The sequence below is a fragment of the Coenobita brevimanus genome, chromosome 42, assembly GCF_032717465.1.
Source record: "Coenobita brevimanus isolate Jiangsu-jjx chromosome 42, ASM3271746v2, whole genome shotgun sequence".
NCBI classification, from domain to species: Eukaryota; Metazoa; Arthropoda; class Malacostraca; order Decapoda; family Coenobitidae; genus Coenobita; species Coenobita brevimanus.
In genome coordinates this window covers 6,602,722-6,625,931 of record NC_136995.1, presented here as the reverse complement: position 1 = coordinate 6,625,931, position 23,210 = coordinate 6,602,722, and positions in this window count along the sequence as shown.

Below are 23,210 nucleotides of genomic sequence, written 5' to 3'. Positions count from 1 at the left end.
GAATGCTACAAACAAACTGCCTGTTCTCGAGGTTGGTTTTCCTCCAAAATTGTTGTTATTCTGTTCGTAAGGACTTCGGTGAAGAGTTTGTACAGTATATGACTAATAATAAGGTCGACAGTTACTAAGATCTTTTGAGTCACCTTTTTAGTAGAGTAAAATAACTACGGCATTACATCATGTTTTGGGAATTTTCTTCCAAGCAAGCCTATTTTGTACTTCTATTCTGCATCCAAGAGAAAATCTGTTACTATTCCATCTTCTCCCGGAGCCTTCCCTCTTTTCATATTTTTTAGACAAATATTTACTTCGTCTGGTGTTACCTCAGGTACTTCGCTTGTATCAACTGAAAAGTTAGCTATTGGTACTACTGTCTTTAATGAATACAGTTCTTTGTAATATTCGTCAACTCTCTTCACCATCTTATCTCTGCATTTAATGATTTCACCATTTTTTTCTTTCAATGATGTCATTTGTTACTTTCCTAGTGCCATTTTACCTCGAACCTATTTCAGACTTTTTCCATTTTTGATGGTTTCTTTGATCTGATCCATGTTTCTCTTCCTTTTTTCTTCTTCTTGTCTTTTGTTGATAAGCTTATTTAATTCCGCTCGTTCTATTTCGTCTTTCTTTGTTTTTACTCTCATTATCTTTCGTTTTTTCATAAGCTCGAGTGTCTTTTCTGAATATTTCTTGGCTTTGGTTGCATTAGGTTTTCCTACTACCTCCGCTGATTCTCTTAGCAATTTTGTTAGTCTGTCATTCAGCTCATCAATGTCACATTCAGCATTACTTAGAGCCTGAAATCTGTTCCTTATTTCCAACTGAAAGGCTGCTTTGTTTTCGTTTACTATTATTGGGCATATCTTTTTATCTTTAATCATCTTCTTTCTTTCACTTCTGAAATTGAATGTGGCTGTGCAACCCACCATTCTATGATCATTACCTATATTTGCTTTGTTGATAACTGTGACATTTGTGATCGTGTTATTCTTATCTGCTATAATGAAGTCGATATCGTTCTTTGTTTCTCCATTTGGGCTTCTCCAGGTCCACTTTCTCACCGTTCTTTTGTGGGAGAATGTGTTCATTATTCTCATGTTAAACATTTCAACAAAATTTACCAGCATTTCTCCTCTTTCATTCCTTTCTCCCACTCCAAATTTCCCCATACATGCCTGTCCATTTTTCGACTTCCCAACTTTTGCATTGAAGTCTCCCATGAGTACAGTATATGTTGTTTTTTCTTCTTCCATAATCTGGGAGATGTCATCATAGAATGTTTCTATTTCTTCATCTGGACTTTTGAGAAGTTGGTTATTTTTTGCACAGCCTAATGACAACAAATGCTGCTCTGTCAAATACACTGCTGAATTTAACAATGTTGACGGCAAGATTTCTGTTAATTAGAAATCCTACACCACTAACTCTATCATTTTCCTTTCCTCTATAGTAAAATAAGTGGTTGCTGTCTTCGAGCTGAATTACTTTTTCTTCTTTTCTGTGGATCTCACTCAAACCTACAATATCCCAACTAATGTTTTCCAGTTCAGCCATTAGCTTAACAAGTTCGTAATCTTCTGCGAGGCTTCTTAAATTGTATGCACAGATCTTCATGGATTTCAATTTGTTTCATCTCCAAGAGTCTAATTTTCCAACACAGTACCTACTCACTTTCGGTGGCACACTGTCGGTGAGGCTAGGGAACTGACAGGAGATCGAACTGGCTGGATGACTGTTGTAAGAATGCATGATCAGGGATTTTGGCACCTCTTTTTAACATGGCACTGTCTGGATTGACTGTATCGGATACGATTATGTGAAGCTACAGAACGTGGTGAATGTTTTTGGCATATCCGATACAGCCAGGATTCCGGGGGTTTGAATGATGAGTGAATGGAAGCATGGCCCTTTGGACTGGGCAAATTTGGGTTGTCTGGACATTGCTATTCCTCACTCTACCCTAGGGTGGGAAAGGAGGTCCGGCTGATGATGATGATGATGATATATATATATATATATATATATATATATATATTTATCAGGCAATATTTTATTTGATAAACTATTGCTTAGATGGTAATATGATGCCTGGTTAGAGTAACAAGAGTATAGTAAACAAATTCCCCAGGTATACCAGTAACAAGTAGTTTTGGAACCTTTCCATTGCACTTCTTCATGATTAGTATGTCTTGTTGCTAAGCTATTGCATCACCTCAGCATTATTTCGAATAGACAAGTACAGAGATCAATAAACATTACATAGATACATATAGATTGTTTGAGTGATTGTTAAATAAATGGTAGGTAAGTAGATATATCGCTAGAAATTTGAGATAGAAAGGTTCCCCAGGTTATTTATTTATTTATTTATTTTTGTACCTTTGACTGCTGCTGGTGGTAGGTGGGGGCGCCCATCATCCACTCACTCAATGTAGAGGTGCCATATGATCTCTACACTGAGTGACAAGCCAAATGGTTTCCTGTACCCAAGATACCATTTACTGCGCTGGGTGGTAACCATATAACCGGGGTTTCTGGCAGGGTTAAGTGTCCCCCAGATTCCCCTATCCAAAATCACCAAAGCATGGCAGTCATTTCAGAGGGCCTCGGAGGGCCCAATACCTGCCCAGGGCCCAAACCAAATGAGCAGATTCGTGTGGCCATGTGGAATGTGAGAGGTGTGAATGAGGAGAGCAAGAGGGTGGAAGTGGTGAATGTGTTCAAGAATGCGAGATATGCCGTGACGGCATTGTATGAAATGAAGATGAAAGGGTGTGAAGTGGAGGAGTGGGAGGGTGTGAAATGTATAAGATCGGGAATGAATGGACGAAGAAGATGCAAGGAAGGAGTTGCTTTGTTGATGAATGAGGTGTGGCAGAGTGGAATGAGAGACTACAAATGTGTCAGCTCGAGATGTATGTATGTCAAGTTCAAGTTTGAGAAGGTGAAAGTGGCAGTAATTGTGGCATATGCACCGTGTGAGGACATGAGTGAGAAAGAGAAAGACAGGTTTTGGGATGAGCTGGGTGAAGTAGTGGGAGAAATGCCCCGAAGCTGTAAAGTGATTACAATGTGGGATATGAATGGAAGAGTAGGCACTGGTCCTGAGGATGACAAAATGGGTTGTTATGGAGTACCAGGAGAAAATGATAATGGGAAGAGACTAAAGGACATGTGTCAGGAGGGGAGGTTGTGCATTTGTAACTCGTATTTCAAACACGGAGATGCACATAAATATACATGGTATAGAGGGAACGGGGATCGTGCTGCAAGAAACCTGATTGATTACATGCTCGTAGAGAGGTCGATGATGGGAATGGTTGCTGATACGAGGGCCATTAGAGGACGATATGGAGGTCTGTCAGATCATATTATTGCGGTATGCAAGATCAAGCTGAGAGGAGTGAGGTGGATCAGGAGAGAGAGGAGCAGTCAGGGAGAAAGACTGAAAGTTGAGAAGCTGAGGATCAAAGAAATGGCAGATGATTACAGGACCAAAGTGGAGGAGGAGTTAGAATTACTGAATTGGAATGAAATGGATCTGGACAGCCTGTGGAATGCATATAGGGATTGCTTAGTTAGGAATGCTAAAGTGGTGCGTGGTGTGGCAAGAGTAACAACGAAGATGAAAGGTAAGGCATGGTGGGATGAGGAGGTAAAGAGAGCGGTGGAGGAAAAGAGGAAGAAGTGGTTAAAGTGGTTACAGGACAGGGGTTCAGTTCAATAAGAACTGAATATGCTGAGAGCAAGAAGCACGTAAAGGGACCAGAGAAGAGGAAAAGGGAGATAAATGAGGATCTAGGAAGAAAAATGAATGCAAACTACTCTAAAAATATAAAGTTATTCTGGAAAGAGGTGCGGAAATGTAGAAGTGAAAGTGGAAAGAAATGTAATGGTGTGAAGGATGTAGGTGGTAGATTATTAACCCATGGAGATGAAGTAAGGACCATATGGAAAGAATATTTTGAAATCTTGAAGAATGGGAATAGAGAAAGCAGAGCGGCTGTAAACATGGATGGTTTGGGGGGGGGGGGTGCAGAGAAGGAATGCAGTACCAGGAGACATGACACTCGAACAGGTGAAGAGTGCTGTGAAGTGGCTGAAAAATGGGAAAGCAGCTGGAGTTGATGAGGTGTATGCAGAGATGCTTAAGTGTAGTGGAGAGAGTGGAATGAAGTGCTTGCTGGAGATATGTAAGAAGGCATGGATGAGTGAAACTGTGCCTGCAGAGTAGATTATGCCTGTAATTGTCCCCCCTGTACAAAAATAAAGGTGAGTGAAGTTAGTGCAAGAATTATCGTGGCATAAGTTTATTGAGTGTGGTAGGGAAGGTATATGGAAGAAATATTATACAGAAAGTAAGAGTGATATCAGAAGTCCTAGTGTGTGATGAACAGGGTGGCTTTAATAGTAGCAGAGGATGTGTGGGTCAAATATTTGCAGTGAGACAGATAGTAGAGAAGGGTTGTAAGAAGGACCATAAGGTGTTAGTGGTATTCATGGATCTGGTAAAAGCATATGACAAAGTGGACAGAGAAGGATTGTGGACAGTTTTGAGCATGTACGGTGTAGAGGGTAAGCTGCTAGGTGCCGTCAAAAGTTTTCATGATGGTAGTGAAGCATGTGTAAGGGGTTAATGAGTATCTAAGTGAATGGTTCACGATTGCTGTGGGTGTGCGACAAGGTCGTGTGATGTCCCTATGTTTGTTCAGTATATACTGTATATGGATGGGGTGATGAAAGAAGTAAAAACACGAGTAATGGAGAGAGGGGTGGCGTTGGTAATGAATGACGATTGATGGAAAATCTCAAATTTGTTGTATACTGATGATGCAGTACTGCTTGCAAGTACCGGATAAGAACTTGGTAGGCTAGTGCAGAATTTTTCTGATGTCTGTAAGCATCATGCCTTGAAAGTAAAATGTAGAAAAGAGTAAAGTGATCGTTATTGAGAAAGTGACTCCCACTGCAATGTAACAGTGAATGGAGAGAGACTGGAACTGGTGAGAGAGTTCAAATACCTGGGTACAGTGATAAAAAAGAGAGGAAAATGTTCAAAAGAAGTTGAAAGTAGAGTGACACAAGGAAGAAAAGTACCTGGTGCAATGAAGGACTTGATAAGAAACAGAGGCTTGAGTGTTGCAGCTACACGAGGCTTACATGAAGGAGTGTTAGTGCCAACTTTAACATATGGATGTGAGACTATGGTATGGCATGAAAATGAAAAGTCAAAAGTAAGAGCAGTGGAGATGGGACTGCTAAGGAGTGTGTAGGGAGTACAGAGGGTGGATAGGATACAAAATAATGTGATTCGTAAAAGATGCGGAGTGATGAAGTCGGTGGACACCACAATTGAAGAGAGTGTACTAAGATGGTATGGTCATGTGGAAACAATGGATAACAATAGAGTGGTGAAAATGGTAGATCTGAGCGAAATCGAAGGAGGGAGGAGGCGAGGTAATCCAAGGAGAAGGTGGGGAGATATGGTGGATGAATGTGTGAGGAAGAGAGGTTTGGAAGTCGGTGAGGCCAGGGAACTGACAGGAGATCGAGCTGACTGGATGAATGTTGTGAGAAGTGCATGATCAGGGATTTTGGCACCCCTTTTTAACGTGGCAGCGTCTGGATTGACTCTACCGGATACGATTATGTGAAGCTACAAAACATGGTGAATGTTTTTGGCGTATCCGATAAAGCCAGGATTCCGGGAGTTTGAATGATGAGTGAATGGAAGCGTGGCCCGTTGGACTGGGCAAATTAGGGCTGTCTGGACATTGCTACTCCTCACCCTGCCCTAGGGTGGGAAAGGAGGTCCGGCTGATGATGTGTATAGATAGATAGATAGATAGATAGATACTGTAGATAGATACAGTAAACCCTTGATCCTCGCGAGGGTTAGGGAACAAAGATCCCCTCCAGAATGGAAAATCCGCAGCATCAAATTCGTTACCCCTCCCACACTGAAAATATGCCTACTAGATAAAGAAAACGGTTTCTGATGCTTTAATGAAAATGGTAAATGATTTTGCATGAACATAATGCAAAATACAATAAACTGTAATATAAAAGGTTTTAAAAATACAGTACAGTACAGTAATATCAATATATTCTCATCAGTTCTGATCAGTGTACAATACATTCTCCTCAATTCACCTTTTTGTAGGAAGATTAGCCAAAGTATTGGAAATGTAGTTAAGTATGACGAGTTATGATCGATGTGTGATATTTACTGTGCATCGTCTGCATCCCGTTGGCACCAAGGGAGAGGAGGGGAGGGTCATCGAGTCCGTCAGCTGATGAGGGCGAGGCAGTGGTCGGTGTGTTTGGTTGAGTTCCCCTGAGGTTGATGGTTGAGGGCTTGCAGAGCGAGGTTGAGCAGTTGGGCTTGTCCGTCTATCAGAACTCTGCATTTTTTATTTTATTTCACTATTCATTATTGTTTATCACCACAGTGAAAAATCTGCGAGTAATCAAATCCACGAGCTTCAAATCCGTGACCATATATATATACAGACAGAGAGAGAGAGAGACCTTGCTACTAGCCGACCCTCCCTATACTGCCGAAATGTCGACATCTTCGTTCATATCAAGGACCTTCAGGAACTGCAGGACTTCAGACGGCGCTTCATTGCTGTCTCTGGGCTTAACTTCACCTATGAAGAAGTCAACGACGGACGCCTCCTCTTCCTGGACATACTCACCACTGCACACAACGTAGGATTCAAGACTACAGTATTTACCAAGCCCACGAACATAGGACTCTGCCTGAATGGAGATAGTGAGTGCTCCAGATGCTACCTGCTCTCCACCATCAGCGCCAACATCAGGAAAGCCCCCTCCCACTACTCCACTTGGAAAGACGCCCACCAGGAACTAGAACGCTTGACTCAAGTCCTTATTAACAATGGCTACACTAACACCAACTTATCCGACGTAATTAAGAGACATTTGGACAAATGGTATACTCAACAAGACACCACTACATGTACAACCGTGATCACATCAAGATATACTACAGAAACCACATGTCTACAGACTATAAGACGGATGAAAAGATCACCAAGGACATTGTATACAGAAATGTAAGCCCTACAGATCCGGAACAACAAATTGCTCTCATCATCTACTTCAAAACAAGGAAAACAGCCCACCTTCTGCTTTATAACCGACCTGCAGTGACCAAGACGCCCCCTAAGGAGAATCACGTCATTTACCAGCATAACTGCAACAGTGAGGAGTGTAGACCTCACTGATACATGGAATGACACGGACGAGACTATCAAGACGCCTCACCATCAAGAAAAACTACGCCACATTACACAACTCCCACCAGCCACGACAGGACCTGGATGAGAACACCAAAGTAACGGACAGAGAACATCACCCTCGCAGTCTCTTGTTTCTAGAGATCTACAGTATCACAAAACAACCTACAATAAACACACTAGTCGAAGATTTCCAAATCCTACCATCATCAAAACGCCACATAAGTTTAGCTAACGAAACAGCTAATGGGTGATCAGCTTAGCTGATCGGCTCTGCTCACCTGTCTCCACCTAACCTGAATCGTATATAAGCAGCCACCTACGACAGAACCATCACATTCAGCCTGAAGATGGAGCAAGATAGTTCCAAAACATTGTTGCCCTTTAGGGAACTACTGAATGAACTCCAAGAATATCACCGAAAAAATGTACGGCAAATAGAAACAGTTCATAAAAAAATCAGTAATGGAGAATGTGCCATAACTTTCAACCTCGTATGCCTCCAAGAACAGACATATATATATATATATATATATATATATATATATATATATATATATATATATATATATATATATATATATATGTGTATATATATATATGTGCATATATATATATGTGTGTATATATATATATATATATATATATATATATATATATATATATATATATATATATATATATATATATACAGATGTCTATATATACATATAAATATACAGATGTCTATATATACATATATATATGTATACATATATATATATATATATATATATATATATATATATATATATATATGAATATATATACATATATATATGTATATATAAATATATATATATATATATATTTATATATATATATATATATATATATATATATATATATATATACATATATATGTATATATATATATATATATATATATATATATATATATATATATATATATATATATATATATCAGTGGTAGTGTGTGCATTTCGTACACGGGTGGACCAGGGTTCGCGCCCTGCCAGGGTAATAAACTTTGGGAGTGTTCACCTGGCCACGTACTGCATTGGCGGACACAAGGGGTGCTGTGGTTGAACAAGTGTCGCTTAGTGTAAGGTATGCTTGCACCCAGTCGGCTTGCGCGGGCCGATTACACTTGGTTCACAGACTACACACACATCCAAAGCCATTCCAACACTACAATTACATTTATAAGCACTTCTCACCCTACATACAATCTCTACCAGACAGCCTAAGCCACTTGGTAGAGATACATTGGCTTGTATCGTCCCAGCTTCGGTCGGGATAGGCCGGTCCTGCAGTAGATACTCAAACGGCTGATGATGATGATATATATATATATATATATATATATATATATATATATATATATATATATATATATATATATATATATATATATATATATATATATATGAGCTATACAACAAGCATAATCAGTTCATTACATGTGGGATTTTTTGGTCGAGTCATAGAGGGCTCTCTGATGCTGCACAACATGGATGATCAGGTGTTGTTCTTCCTCATATATATATATATATATATATATATATATATATATATATATAACAACTTTACCTCATCATCCTTCCCTCCTCTTTTCTACTCTGATGGCTCTGTAGCAATTTCTTCTACTGACAAAGGAGATCTCTTCGCTAAGACTTTCTCCTCCAATTCCACCTAAGACGATTCCGGTGCTGTTCCTCAATCACTACCCCCCTCTGACTTCCTCATGGCTGACATTAAAATTTCATCACCTGATGTACGGTATTTCCTGCCATCACTGGCCTCAGTACTAACAAGGCATATGGACCTGATGGAGTCCCTCGTGTTGTCCTCGAGAACTGTGCTTCTGTGCTTACACCCTGCCTAGGTAATTCTTTCGCCTTTGTCTTTCACCTTGTACCTTTCCTTCTTGATGGAAGTTTGCTCTCAATCAGCCTGTCCCAAAGAAGGGTGACCATTCCCAACCCACTAACTATTGTCCAATTACTTTAACATCCTGTATCTCAAAAGTTTTTAAGACTATTCTTAACAGAAATTTTTTTAAAGCATCTCTCCTATCACAACCTTCTTTCTGATCGTCAGTATGAGTTCCGTCAGGGACGCTCCACTGGCGATCTTCTTACCTATCTTTCAGACTCTTGGTCATCCTCCTTTTGGGACTTTGGCGAAAGCTTTGCCATTGCACTTGACATCTCAAAGGCTTTCGATCAAGTCTGTCAGAAATCTTTAAATTCCAAACTGCCCTCTTACAGTTTCTATCCTCCTATCTGTGCCTTTATCTACAGCTTCCTTTCTGATCGTTCTATAGCTGCTGTTGTAGATGGCCATCGTTCTTCTCCTAGATCTATTAACAGTCGTGTTCCACAGGGCTCTGTCTTATCACCAACTCTCTTTCTTTTATTCATCAATGATCTTCTAAGCTGTACATCTAACCCTATCCACTCGTATGCTGATGATTCCACCCTTCACCTTTCAATTCGGTTCCCACAATGTCCATCTCAGCAGTTACTTCAACAAACAAGGGATGAGGCTATGGCACTCCTAATGTCTGACCTGGCTCGTATCTGTGACTGGGGTAAAAATAATCTTGTTGTTTTTAATGCATCTAAGACTCAGTTTTTACACTTATCAACCCGACAGAATCTTCCACAGGAGTACCCATTAAAATTTAATAATATCCAGCTCAATCCAGCATTATCCTTGAACATGCTTGAGGTTTCATTCACTCGGGATTTATCTTGGAAGGATCATATTACATCTTTGGTAAAATCTGCTTCTAAGAGATTAGGTGTGCTAAGCCGACTCCATTCCTTCTTTATCCCGGCACAGTTGTTGACTTTATACACGGGATTTATTCGCCTCTGTATGGAGTACAACTCTCATGTGTGGGGAGGCTCCCCACATACAACTCTTCTTAATAGGGTAGAGTCAAAGGTATTTCGTCTCATTAACTCTGCTCCTCTTACTGGCTCCCTTAAACCTCCGTCTCTTCGCCGCACTGTTGCCTCTTTATCTCTTTTCAATCGCTACTTCCATAGTCATTGCTCCTCTGAACTGTCTGCTTGCATCCCTCCACCTCTATGACAGGTGCATAGCACCCGTCTAGCAATAAACTCGCATCCTTTTTCTGTCCAACTCTCTAATGCAAGAGTTAACTGTTACTCCCAATCCTTCATTTATGCAACAGGTCAACTCTGGAACTGTCTCCCTCTGTCTGTATTTCCTACTTCCAATGATCTCCAGTCTTTCAAACGGATTGTGTCCAGGCATCTCGAACTGAAGTGATCGTGAATTTGGCTCTCTTTTGTAATGTTTTTGTTTTTTATTCGATGGAACTGTTTTGCGGGCTCGTGGCCTTTGGTTCCTTCTTCCTCGCATAAATAAATATATATATATATAATTTATATATATATGTATGTATGTATGAATATATATGTACAGTCTATATCTATATATCTATATATATATATATATATATATATATATATATATATATATATATATATATATATATACGTACAGATAGATATAGATATCTCACTGGCTCCCAGATTTCCTGGTCGAGGGATTGTGCTGGCCGGGTACTAAGCGTACTGCCCTTCGCCTGTCGGCTCGTAGTCGCGAAGCTCATAGGTCCCTGCCCGGGGGTTCCCTGCTTTATTAACTCTTGAAAATTCCCAGTTCCGTCCTATGCTGAGGACAACGGGCTCCAATGGGATATATATATATATATATATATATATATATATATATATATATATATATATATATATATATATATATATATATATATATATATATATATATATATATATATATATATACAGTATATATATATATGTGTGTGTGTGTGTGTGTGTGTGTGTGTGTGTGTGTGTGTGTGTGTGTCAGTGTTGCCAGATCGTGAATAGCCGATTTCACCAGACATCCATTAAAATTTCACCAGATTTCACCATCAGTTTATTATGATGCAAAATATGTTAATGAATAATATTACACTTATAATTCAGAATTCAAAGAACTTATTTCCGTTATTCTGTTGAGACTGTTTGCCATACCTTCAACCAGTCATAATATCTACAGGAATGAATCACGGCTGGATACTGTGGATATTTTATCAGGCTACACATCAAAGTCAATATAGTAAACGTGCATATAGTCTACATATATATTTTTTACCAAAAATTCACCTTCATTTCAAGCTAGGCTACATCTATAATTTTTACCCAAAATTCACCTTTATTCTACTTGAAAATCATAGAATCATCATCCAGTCATTCACTTTACAAATTTTTCAATTTAATTCAAGAAGCATATCTTTGTCACAATAACCATCAGAGCGAAGCTGACACAAACTGTTGACCGTCCCGATATTGTACCGTACACACCCATTTTTCTACAAATAATCCCTTTTCTGACACATTACGTGATTCACTGTTTCTTGAAGGATATTTTAAAAAGTTTTTTCCTCTGTAGTTTACTTTAAATGTAGCATTTACCTTATGAAATCAATGAGAGCCCGTGCCGACGGCCACATGAGAAGTTCAAACGGTGGAAACTGGAATCAGCTGTTGGATGTAAACATTGAACTAGTTGCCATACGCCACCACTGAGTCACAAACATGACCACGTTAAAATCCTCGAGCCTTGACTTCACTACTGGTTTATATATATATATATATATATATATATATATATATATATATATATATATTTCTCAAACATGAAGAAAAAAACTTACAGCCCCGATCGGAGGATTGAGGTTATTTCAGCAATAATGACTGGTCATCTACAATTTCACCAGATTTCACCAAATATTGTCTGGTTCCAAACTCTTATTTTTTTTTTTTCACCAGGAAGCTTAAAATTTCACCAGATTTCCCGAATCTGGTGAAAAATTTCATCATCTGGCAAAGCTGGTGTGTGTGTGTGTGTGTGTGTGTGTGTGAAAGTAGAGGCATTTTTTCATAATCTTCTTGTAAAATATCTTTGTACACGAAATCTGTTCTACCGGGTCTTTCCATATTCTTCATGTAAAGAGAAATTTTGAACAACAAATGCTACCTAGACAGTGCAATGAAATCGATACTTTGTATGTCCGGGGAGATATATTATGGGTCAATCCTTAAGCGTTAAATGAAAACTGAGTTATAAATATTTAGAATTATGTAAAATGACAACGATTTGCATATATCAGTTTGAATGACTTCATTTTTAGTAATACGTTCTGCCTTTTATAGAAGGTTCTCTTGAAGAAATTCATTCCTATGGGGTGCTCTTTCTTACTCTTTTCCCGCAAAATGCAACAAAAAAATAGCTGCAAGGTAGGGAAGAGAGCTTTGGCCCGTACTGTTCATTGCTTGGCTAAGTATTTGTTTTACCAGTAATGGCCGATCCTTTTGTAGGAACCAAAAGGACCGGGTAATCTGTGTAACTGTACTCGTAACACACACACACACACACACACACACACACACACACACACACACACGCATTTACTCATTCAATGTTGCATATTTGCATACTCTTTTTTATCCAGCAGTATCAGACAAACTGGTCTGAGGAAGGTTATTGTAAAGAAAATACTAACAAATCAGAAGAGTTTAACTGCAGTTAGTCATTATCTCATACAAGTGTGTTTCACTGTTTACACTGTTACCTAGTCACACTAGTGTGTAATCACTGTCCATAATGTGGTATTTCAGTGATATGTAATCGGAATCTGTTGTTATTAAGCTCTTAAAGACGGTACTTTTTTTTTCTTTAGTTAAGGAGAAACGTGTCTAGCTGTTGAGTTTAGGTGTATTCACTTCCAGAAGGCTGTCATAAGCTGTAATAAATAGTGTGGGGCATCAAAAATATTCTGCACGTCCGCACAATAATACCAGATAGTTGCAGGAGCTTCAAAGGCGTATAGCAGTGGTTCGTTAAAATTTTGTGGTCTACGGGCGTAGAAAAGGGGCTTCAGGGCCCTAGTGTGAGTCTTTGTTAAGGTTTTGTAAGTCTGCGTGGCTGTAGCATCTCGTTTCCGGAAAAAAAAAAAAAAAAAAAAACTAATGAACTAGGGGACATGTGCACTCCTGGCGATGCTTATAGATCTAACAATTAATCGTGTAGCGCAATTTCAAAAATTCTTTACGATATGAGGAAGGATAAGTGGCGTTTCACCAGAAGTAGCAAAATGAAACAGAACTGCGTCTCAAAGCTATATGCAAGAAAGAAGGCTGGAGAATACCGTAGCAATTGTTGGTCATCCCCTAGAACGGGTTGATGTAAAGATTTGTTGGTGAAACCTGCAGACTACTTTATTCAATTAAAGTGAGGGTTTTGGAACACTAGGGGTTAGATGGTTCGTTATTGCCTTCATTATCCAGTCACTATAAAGGGCCTTCTCTTAGTATATATATATATATATATATATATATATATATATATATATATATATATATATATATATATATATATAGGTAGCTGGTAAGAACTAGATAGAGAATTAGTCGTCGGACAAAGGAGGGATCATTGGAACACGGAACTGATTTTTAACCTTTGCACCAAACTGTGCCTGGATCCGAAAACCGTGTGAATTTTGTTGACAGAGCCTGACGGGACGGAGATCAGGGGGTCCGACAAAGGTCACATTCAAAAGCAATAAAATGTCAGAAGGAAAAATGTTGGATATGACGGTTCCTGAACTCGTATCAAATATGGGCGAAACGAAAATGGTCGAGCTGTGAGATGCAGAGGGAAACTGTCGCGGTGAACAGATGCTGTGCCGGGAATCACAAGGTACATCAAGTTTTCAAGTTGGTCTGAGTTTAATATGAGACCGTGTGCCCCATTCTCTCTCTCTCTCTCTCTCTCTCTCTCTCTCTCTCTCTCTTTTCTGAAAAAAAAAATATATATATATGACTGGAAACGTTTGCTGACAGATTTGCGATCATTACCTCCTGTGACACTCGACTAGTCTTGTGTGAAATACTTGCAACTACAATGTTGTGATGTCCTGTTAAAATATCAGGAACTCTATGGGATTCCCTTGTAATCTGTGCATTCGTAAGTTAAATTTACGTAGCCCTTCTAATCTCTTATTTTCCTTTCAGTCTGCATATAATTTTTTGCACTTTGTTACGCTGTACCAAGTTTTTCCCCATCTCTTTGAAACATGGTGACCAAACCTGAAAAATGCACTCCATATGTGGACGTACTTAAGATTTTTTTTTCTTTTTTTACAAGGGTGATATACTGTATTTGAATCCGAATATTATGCCTATGAATCCAACTGAATCGTCAGCTTTCCTTATTGCTTCCCTGCACTATCAACCTCGTTTTGAATACTGTTATGATCATTTCTAAATATTTTTATTGATTTACATTCTTTAGTTGAGTAATCTTCATAGTGGAGCAAACTTTATTATTTTTACTCTCGATAAAATATGACTTTTTATTTGCCAATATTAAAATCAATTGGTCTTGCTTACCCAGTTACTGTGCTATGAAGACCTCGATATTACACAGAGATATTGATGTGAAGGCTGCACGAGAACTACAGGAGGAAGAATTAGTGCCCAGATTAACACATGGGTAGGAGACTACGGTGTGGCAGGAAAATGCGAAAAGCTATGAGTAAGAGCAGTGGAAGTAAGGTTACTGAGGAAGGGTGTGCAGTGCCTGGAGTGGATAGGATAAAAAGTAACTCAGTTGATCACTGCACTTGCCAAGGAGTTTACCCCATTGGAGGCGTGACAGGCAACCAAAACAGTCCCTCAAAAGACGTCACTCTTGATATTGCTCGGAATGCCATTTGCTAGAGCACCAAAATTTATGTAAGAATTAGTCAAGGGTTGGTCAGGGAGACGGTGGCAGAATCGGTAGAGAGACGGCATGCAGTCCTAATGGACCCAGGTTCGAATCACGGCTGGGGCAGGGAACAGTTTAGGGATTTGAATTTCTTAAAAAGTAGACTTTTCTGATCTACCAGATGAGCCGCCGACATGTCATAAAAGTATCCCCGCTAATACCAATACACCAGTCCTGTATAAGAGCCCTAGCATGTATTCAATATGGATGCTGGGTGTTACCGCCGAAATGGTGACATGTGGAGATGTAGGAGAACTACTGGGCCCCAAGGATGACTACTGGGACTTGGGAACAGTCCCTGAAGCCTTTGCCCAGAGTCGGACACGCAAAAAAAAAAAAAAAAAAAAAATACAGAAATACATGTATACAAAATACACGCCAATAGTAAAATAGATAATATGATACGTGAAAGATATGGAGTACAAAAGTCTGTTGACAATAACATTAGAGTATTCTCAGATGATATAGTTATTCTGAAAAAATGGACGTCAGTGGGTGGTGAAATCGGCATATGTGAGTGAGTTTGAATGTGTTAGGGCAAGAAGAAGGATGGATACAGTAAATGGGTGTGAAAGAAAGCGAAGTATTATAAATAATGATGGTATGGAAGTGACATGAGACTGGTGAATAAATTAAGCACACAAGAAAACAGTTAAACCGCTGGGCGCTTACTATTTCTATACTCACCGGGCTGACTCAGTTTTGTAGGGTTTTCTTAAACTAGGGTTGTACAACCCCCAGGGGTAAAAAAAAAAAAAAAAAAAGGATGAGGGTTCCAGGGGGAACTGTGGAGACTGGTGAAAAATCAGTATAGCACTAATTTTACTATAATAATCCAGGCACATGAAAGGGCTTACCCGTGTTGGCACTGTGCACCGTAGACAAAGAATAACAACTGGGACTTCAAGTATGGACGGCAAACCTCCCCAACCTGCCTTGCGTCCTGCGAGGAGGACCTCCGTCAGCCTAGCGAGGCACTGGCTCCCACGTGGGGGCAGCTGCTCCCTTCACCGTTTTTTACACAACGCTCAATGGCTCTCCAGAATCATTTACCTCTTCCTCACACTTGTTGGAGACATTAAGAGCAATCCTGGGCCCCAAACACTGTAAATTTCCTCGTTTCGCTCCCTACACATCACAAGTACAAAATGAACACGTGGATCTGTTCAATACAGTTCTCTCAGAGACTGGATCCACACCGCACGCACTACATTTAAAAATATCAGACAGCACTACCGCACATGTGTATATGACAGACGCAACACCTTCATAAACACTTCCTGTGACATCAGACATTTCCCCCACCCACTGTAACGACCTCCGTAAACAACCACTGCCACAAGTCATCTCTGGCGCACGAACATTACACGTATAACACAAACACAAACCAGATGTGCGACACCTTGAACATGGAACTAAACGTACTACAACAATATAGTCAACGCCCTTCCCTCCAGAACACCACAAGTTGAGAGCTTCTTCACAAACACAACACACGCATTGCACTCCTACAAGAAACAATGCTCAACACACACACACACACACACTCACACACACACACACACGGTCAATTCACCGCTCACACATCCACAAAGACAGAACTTATGACCATGGAGGAGGTCTCACCACTTTCACATATACATCCTTTGCAAAGACAAAGACAACACAGGGAGCATAATCAACCTTCTAGAACCACACCACATTAGATACCAAGCCACTCATTGTCAACACTGGTCAAAGAAGTCAAAATTTTTAATATTTACATTTCCACTGACACCTCCCATGGTCTTCTAGTACAACATAATCTTTAATTCTTCTCCCAGACACAGACATCTTTCACTGCTGGGGACTTAAGCCACTACACAGACCCCTCTTTGCTCTACAATACACGCAGCAGCATTACAAAATCACATGATGGAAGGTGGTGTCTACCACCATCTACTCATATGATGTAGCACTGCCTACCCCTTCCTTGAGCAACTCTACACTGAGTGACAAGCTTAATGATTTCCTTAAACCAAGGAAACATCCACAACTTTCTGTCGTAATCATAGAACCAAATAACAGGGTGATAAGGAACCTACTATGGTGCATCTGTTAACTAAGTGGAGCGAAGCAAATGTGACTTCCATCCACGAACAAAACTTCCGCACTCTTCCCTGCGTCTTACCACAGCAAGGCGCTGTCGACCCCGAGGGAACAACAGCACTGCGCTGCAGGGCGAAATTGTTTACCTTTACTGGATGGATCTACTCTTCCCGACAGACTGGGGTTGATCTACTATCAATATTACTTCAAAATCTTAAACAAGTAACTGACATGGAAGACCCATGCCACTATCACCATCAACACACAGTCTAACCCTTCTTAGTAAGTTGAGGCAGACAGTTCAATCGTTCTTAGTAAGTACAAGCAGACAGTTCAACTTTTCTTGGTAAGTACAGGCACACAGTTCAAGCCAGGCAAACAGTTCAACCCTTCTTAGTAAGAACAGGCAGACAGGCCAACTTTCTTTGTAATTACAGGCAGACAGACCAACTTTCTTATTAAGTACAGGCAGACAGTCCAACCCTTCATAGTGCGTACAGGCAGACATACTCGTGGACCACAACGAACATAAATCATCTTACACCTATACGTTCTAAATTGAGAGAGAGAGAGAGAGAGAGAGAGTGACTATGTTTCGGTAGTCCTATCCATTCGACCACAGCGTAACCCCCTTCACACCAGAACAAATATCATTATTAAGAAAACAAAGACCTTTACAAGAATAGAGACAGATGACGTGCCCAAACAACACCTGAACACTTAGGACCATTCAGCATCCAGGCACTCACAAACATCAGCAACTATACATATGCACATTGTTGCATTTCCAAGTTTATGAAACACAACAATCATCACTATATATAATATGAATTACTACTCGATACACCCTTCTTCGTACAGACCCACACCACTACTTTGCACCCCATCTAAGTCAACCGAATGCTTAATTCTTAGAAGCCACACAACATTCCCCCCTGGACCCTTTCAGCACTGCTTTTCAGCAGTACACTCCACAGTTTTCTTACTAACCAATCTCACACATCACGTATCTGACGACATCAATTCCACGCATCTCGCGCATGTTACACTTCATACAATATTAGACACTAGTAAAGTCTTTGATGCTATCCTGCGAAGCAGGCTATTCACCAAAATCCACCGCACAAACATGCAGAACACCAAACGCTGACTCGTCATTTATCTGGTTGACAAGTACGTGTAACGCTCCATGGCAAGTCATCACGAATATAAGGATCCGTTGTTTCACCTGCGTTCTTTAACCTATACGTCCATGACATCCTCATGTCCCAACCACTCACAAACATTGCCTCATATGGGGGAGGCGGTGGCTAAATCGGTAGAGAGGCGGCCTGCAGTCCTAATGGACCCAGGATCAAATCCTGGCAGGGACAGGGAACAGTTTAAGGATTTGAATTTCATAAAAGACTTTACTGATCTACCAGAAGACCCGCTGACATGAAAAAATACCCATGCACCAGTGCACCATTCCTGTATGAGACAGCCCTAGGTTGTATTCATTATGGACGGTGGGTATTAGCGCCGAAGTGGTAACAAGTGGAAGTGTGTTGGAGGACTACTGAGTCTTAAGAGAGGCCCTGAAGCTTTTTTCCAGAGTTGGACACATAAAACGGGGAGGAGGGGGAAGATGACATTACCAGAAAAACTCCATATCATCTTACAAACACAGCTTGCACACTGCATTTCCTCGGTACACTTCAGGATTGAGTCTAGAACATCAGGCTGGTGATCACACCAGCTAAATTCACCCCCACACTCATCACCACCATCAAGCGTGAGCACAGGTACCCTTCTAACACTGCAGTTAGTAATGTACAACTGCCACACAACTCTTCCATTACAGTAGCATCCTTGGAGTGCCATAACACTGGACCCAGCTCCAAGTACCAAATAAAGAACATCAAGAGGCGTTGCACTTACAGAATCAATGAATTCGGGCACTTACAGGGGCAGACTCTGGGTAATTTTGTTAACAATCTTTCCACTCTCACTGCTTGGCCTGGCCAGTCGCCACCATGCCCGAGCTAAGCGAGACTACAGCTTCGTCTGCTCACGCCCTCGACCCGTTGAGGGGGGCGCCTAGCAGCAGAGCAGAGCCGCCAAGAGCCACCACCATCCAGGGAACCGTGAATTGGTTCAACGTGAGAGCGTGTTATGGATTCATCAAGCGCCGGGATACTGGTGCTGATGTTTTCGTTCACGTTTCGGCGATCGTTGCACCAAATCCACGGCATTCCCAGCGCTCACTTGGCGATGGGGAGACGGTGGAGTTTCGTGTTGTTCAGGCTGCCAAGGGTCCCGAAGCCAGGGATGTCTCTGGGCCGGGGGGCGTTGCTGTGCAGGGCTCTGCCTATGCACGGCGGCGTCCCACGTCCCTGAGGCGTCGGCCGAGGGGTCCTGGGAGTGCTGCTCACACTAACACACTTGTTGCGATGTGTATCGCGACTGCCGAAGCTTTTAGTGGGGGTGACAAGGCGGTTTTGGCTGTTCTCCTCCCTCAAATCTTTGAGGAGAACGGCCTTCCACGCCTTGCCATTCCCCGAAGCTTTGCTCGTGATACACGTCTCCCCCCTTGTCAGAAGCGTCAGGCTCGGCGTCAGCAGCCAGCACCACCCCGCACGACACCGCGGAAACGGCTGTGCTTAGATGCCCCCCTTAACAGAGCGACTGGCGCCGTCACGACTGCCTCTCAGATCACCGATCCGGAACCGTCTCAGGCCATGGAGCTCGACCTTTCACCCCAGGAGACTGTCGTGGAGGTTCACCTTCCTTCGTCAGGAGCTGAGGAGGAGCGGCCATCTTCTCCCGTCCCTTCTGTACACCTGGATGTGGCAGAGCCGCCCTCCTTGTCCTCTCCATCTGCTCCTGATGTTGTGGAGGCACCTCCTCCATCCTCACCACAGTCTCGTTCCGTTGCTCTCTCTTCTTCTCCCCCTCCACCCAAGGAGAAGAAAAAGAAGAACAAGAACAAGAAGAGCAAGGCCAAACCTGATCCTCCAACCGTTGCCAGGCGAATCGAGACCCTGCTTCCACCCTTTGATAACGCCAGCCTCGATTCCTGCACGGATACGCACCTCGAGGAGCTTCTGTGCGACCTCACAACACCTGTCAACGATCTCGATGCACTGCCATCCATCTACCAGCAGTTGCACGATGATCTACGCGAGGCGTACATCTCTAACTCCCTCCTACCATCTCAAGAGGAACGTATCCGTGCAGGTATCGCCTGTGATCCACCTCGTGCTACCTTGGTGAATTATATCGTCACCAGGCTCCTATCTTAATTTGTTGCCATCTATTGCCTTGCCCTTGCCATGTCTGCTGTCTTTTCTGAGACTTTTGTTGCCTGTCTCCCAGCTTTTTATTTTTATTTTTATTTTTATTTTTTTTTTTTATTTTTTTTTTCTCTTGCCATTATCTGCTTTTCTTTTTGCCCATCTCTGATGGGCTCTTTGTTTGCCCGTTCCCCACCTTTGCTGTGGGGAGAATATTTCAAAAAAAAAAAAAAATGTAAACAATACGTACATTAGATCAGTGATATCCTATCCCTCCAAAGCATGTGTCCTCATCCTATCTAATCCCCACTACACTGTATTGCTGACAGTATAGATCAACGCCCTATACATCATAACTGGCTGCACCAAAACTATCACCACAGTTTAATTACACTTTAAAACTAAATTCCTTCCTGTTAGAGAATATCTTTATATGAGCAGGCCAGAGTTCTATGGGGCAACACTCCCATCATTACATGACAGTGGCTCACAACGCACCCAGGCACATAAAACAGTCACCACTTATTCATTACGAGACCCTTTTCAGCAGCATTCCACCTCAAGACATTTCAACATTAGCAGTGAAGCAACATCTACATACTCATTTCACGAGCAGGACATTAAATCTCCTCGATCATAACACTGTACCAGAAGTCCCCGTCCCGATATAACCCATCAGAGGTATCTTAAATACAGTTGATCCAGTACACCTAGCTAGAATTTGACAAGGACATCACACGCCCTTCCTAAGTTTCCAGCTTAGACTGTAATTGGGTAGAGTCACACTTGGCACGTGCACTGTTTGGAGAATAGGCTCACACAACGTAGCACACATAATGGAAAAATGAACAGCACATGCCACACTAAGACTATGACACATCAGCAGTGAAGGAAACTATGGTACGACACCATGGAACTGTATCTACCTGCAATAGATGGGTTTAATATAATTCGAGATGATATAGAGAAGCGAGAAACTTGTTTCCATAAAACATCCATATCATACAAGCTTTATTGTTACTTATAAATAAAACACTTAACACTGGTACATAATTATAATACTGTGCTAATAGTTCTTTTGCTTATCTATCAGTATATATATATATATATATATATAATAGATGGATAGACAAATAGATAGATAGATAGTTATAGATATAGATAGATAGATATATAGATATATATATATAGATAGATAGATAGATATAGATATAGATATATAGATAGATAGATAGATATAGATAGATAGATAAATAGATAGATAGATATAGATAGATAGATAGATAGATATAGATATATAGATAGATAGATAGATAGATATAGATATATAGATAGATAGATAGATAGATATAGATATATAGATAGATAGATAGATAGATATAGATATATAGATAGATAGATACACTATATATATATAATATATATATATATATATATATATATATATATATATATATATACATAAATATATATATATATACATAAATATATATATACATATATATACAGTATATATATATATATATATATATATATATATATATATATATATATATATATATATATATATAAAGAGAGAGAGAGAGAGAGAGAGAGAGAGAGTTTCTGTGGCATTTGTAAACTGTGCATTTTTGTACGTGGAAAAATGAGGGTTCGCGCCCCGCCAGGGTAATAAACTTTGGGAGCTTTCTCCCGGCCACGTACGGTTTGGCGGACATAAGGGATCCTGTGATTGCACCAGTGTCGCATACTATAAAGTATACTTGCACCCAGTCGGTTTGAGCGGGCCGATTACACTTGGTTCACAGACTACACACACATCCAAAGCCACTCCAAGACTACAATCACACTTACAATCACTTCTCACCCTACATACAATCTCTACCAGACAGCCTAAGCCACTTGGTAGAGATACCCACCTCCATTTCCGTTCTTTTATTACTTCCATAATGTCTGACTAGTCTGCTCTCTCACCCAGGTTGACCTTTTCTTGTATCTTAAAGGTATTCCCAACACTGATCTTTCCATTCCTCTGAGATTGAATTAGTTGATTTTCCATCCATTTTGACAGTTTTCAGGTCTCACAACCGTAGGTCATAGCTGGGATTATACATTCGTTATATACTTTTCGTTTCCTACATATCATGATGTCTCTGTTTACCAAAAGCTTTCCATACAACTGTAATGAGTCTTTGTATTTCACTAACATGGTCTTTTGTTAGTTTCATTGTCTACCCCAAGTAATTGTTCAAATCGACTTTTTCAAGATTTTCTTCATTTATTCTGATATTTCTTAGGTGCATTTCGATTAAACATTAGATTTATTCTGGTTCATCTTTAGCCCTAATTTGCGACTTGATCTGTCTTGATTTTTTTTTTTTTTTTTTTTTTCAGTGTATCTGCTGTTTCTGAGATTAGGGCAATATCATCTGCAAATCTTAAATAGTTTAGATTTCTCCATCTATGTTACCTCTTTTGTTCTCCCAGACTAGCTTCCGGAAAATACTGTTTAGGTATCCTGTATACATTATAATTTTGGTGAAATTGTATCTCCTTGACGACGTCCTTTTCAATTCTATCTTTTTTCTGCTTCTGAGTCTTAATGTAGCAGTTCCCTCATTATGTATGTTTTCGAGCAGTTTTACAGTGTTCTCATTTATTCCTCGTTCCCGCAATGAATTTATAATTGCTATATGCTCCA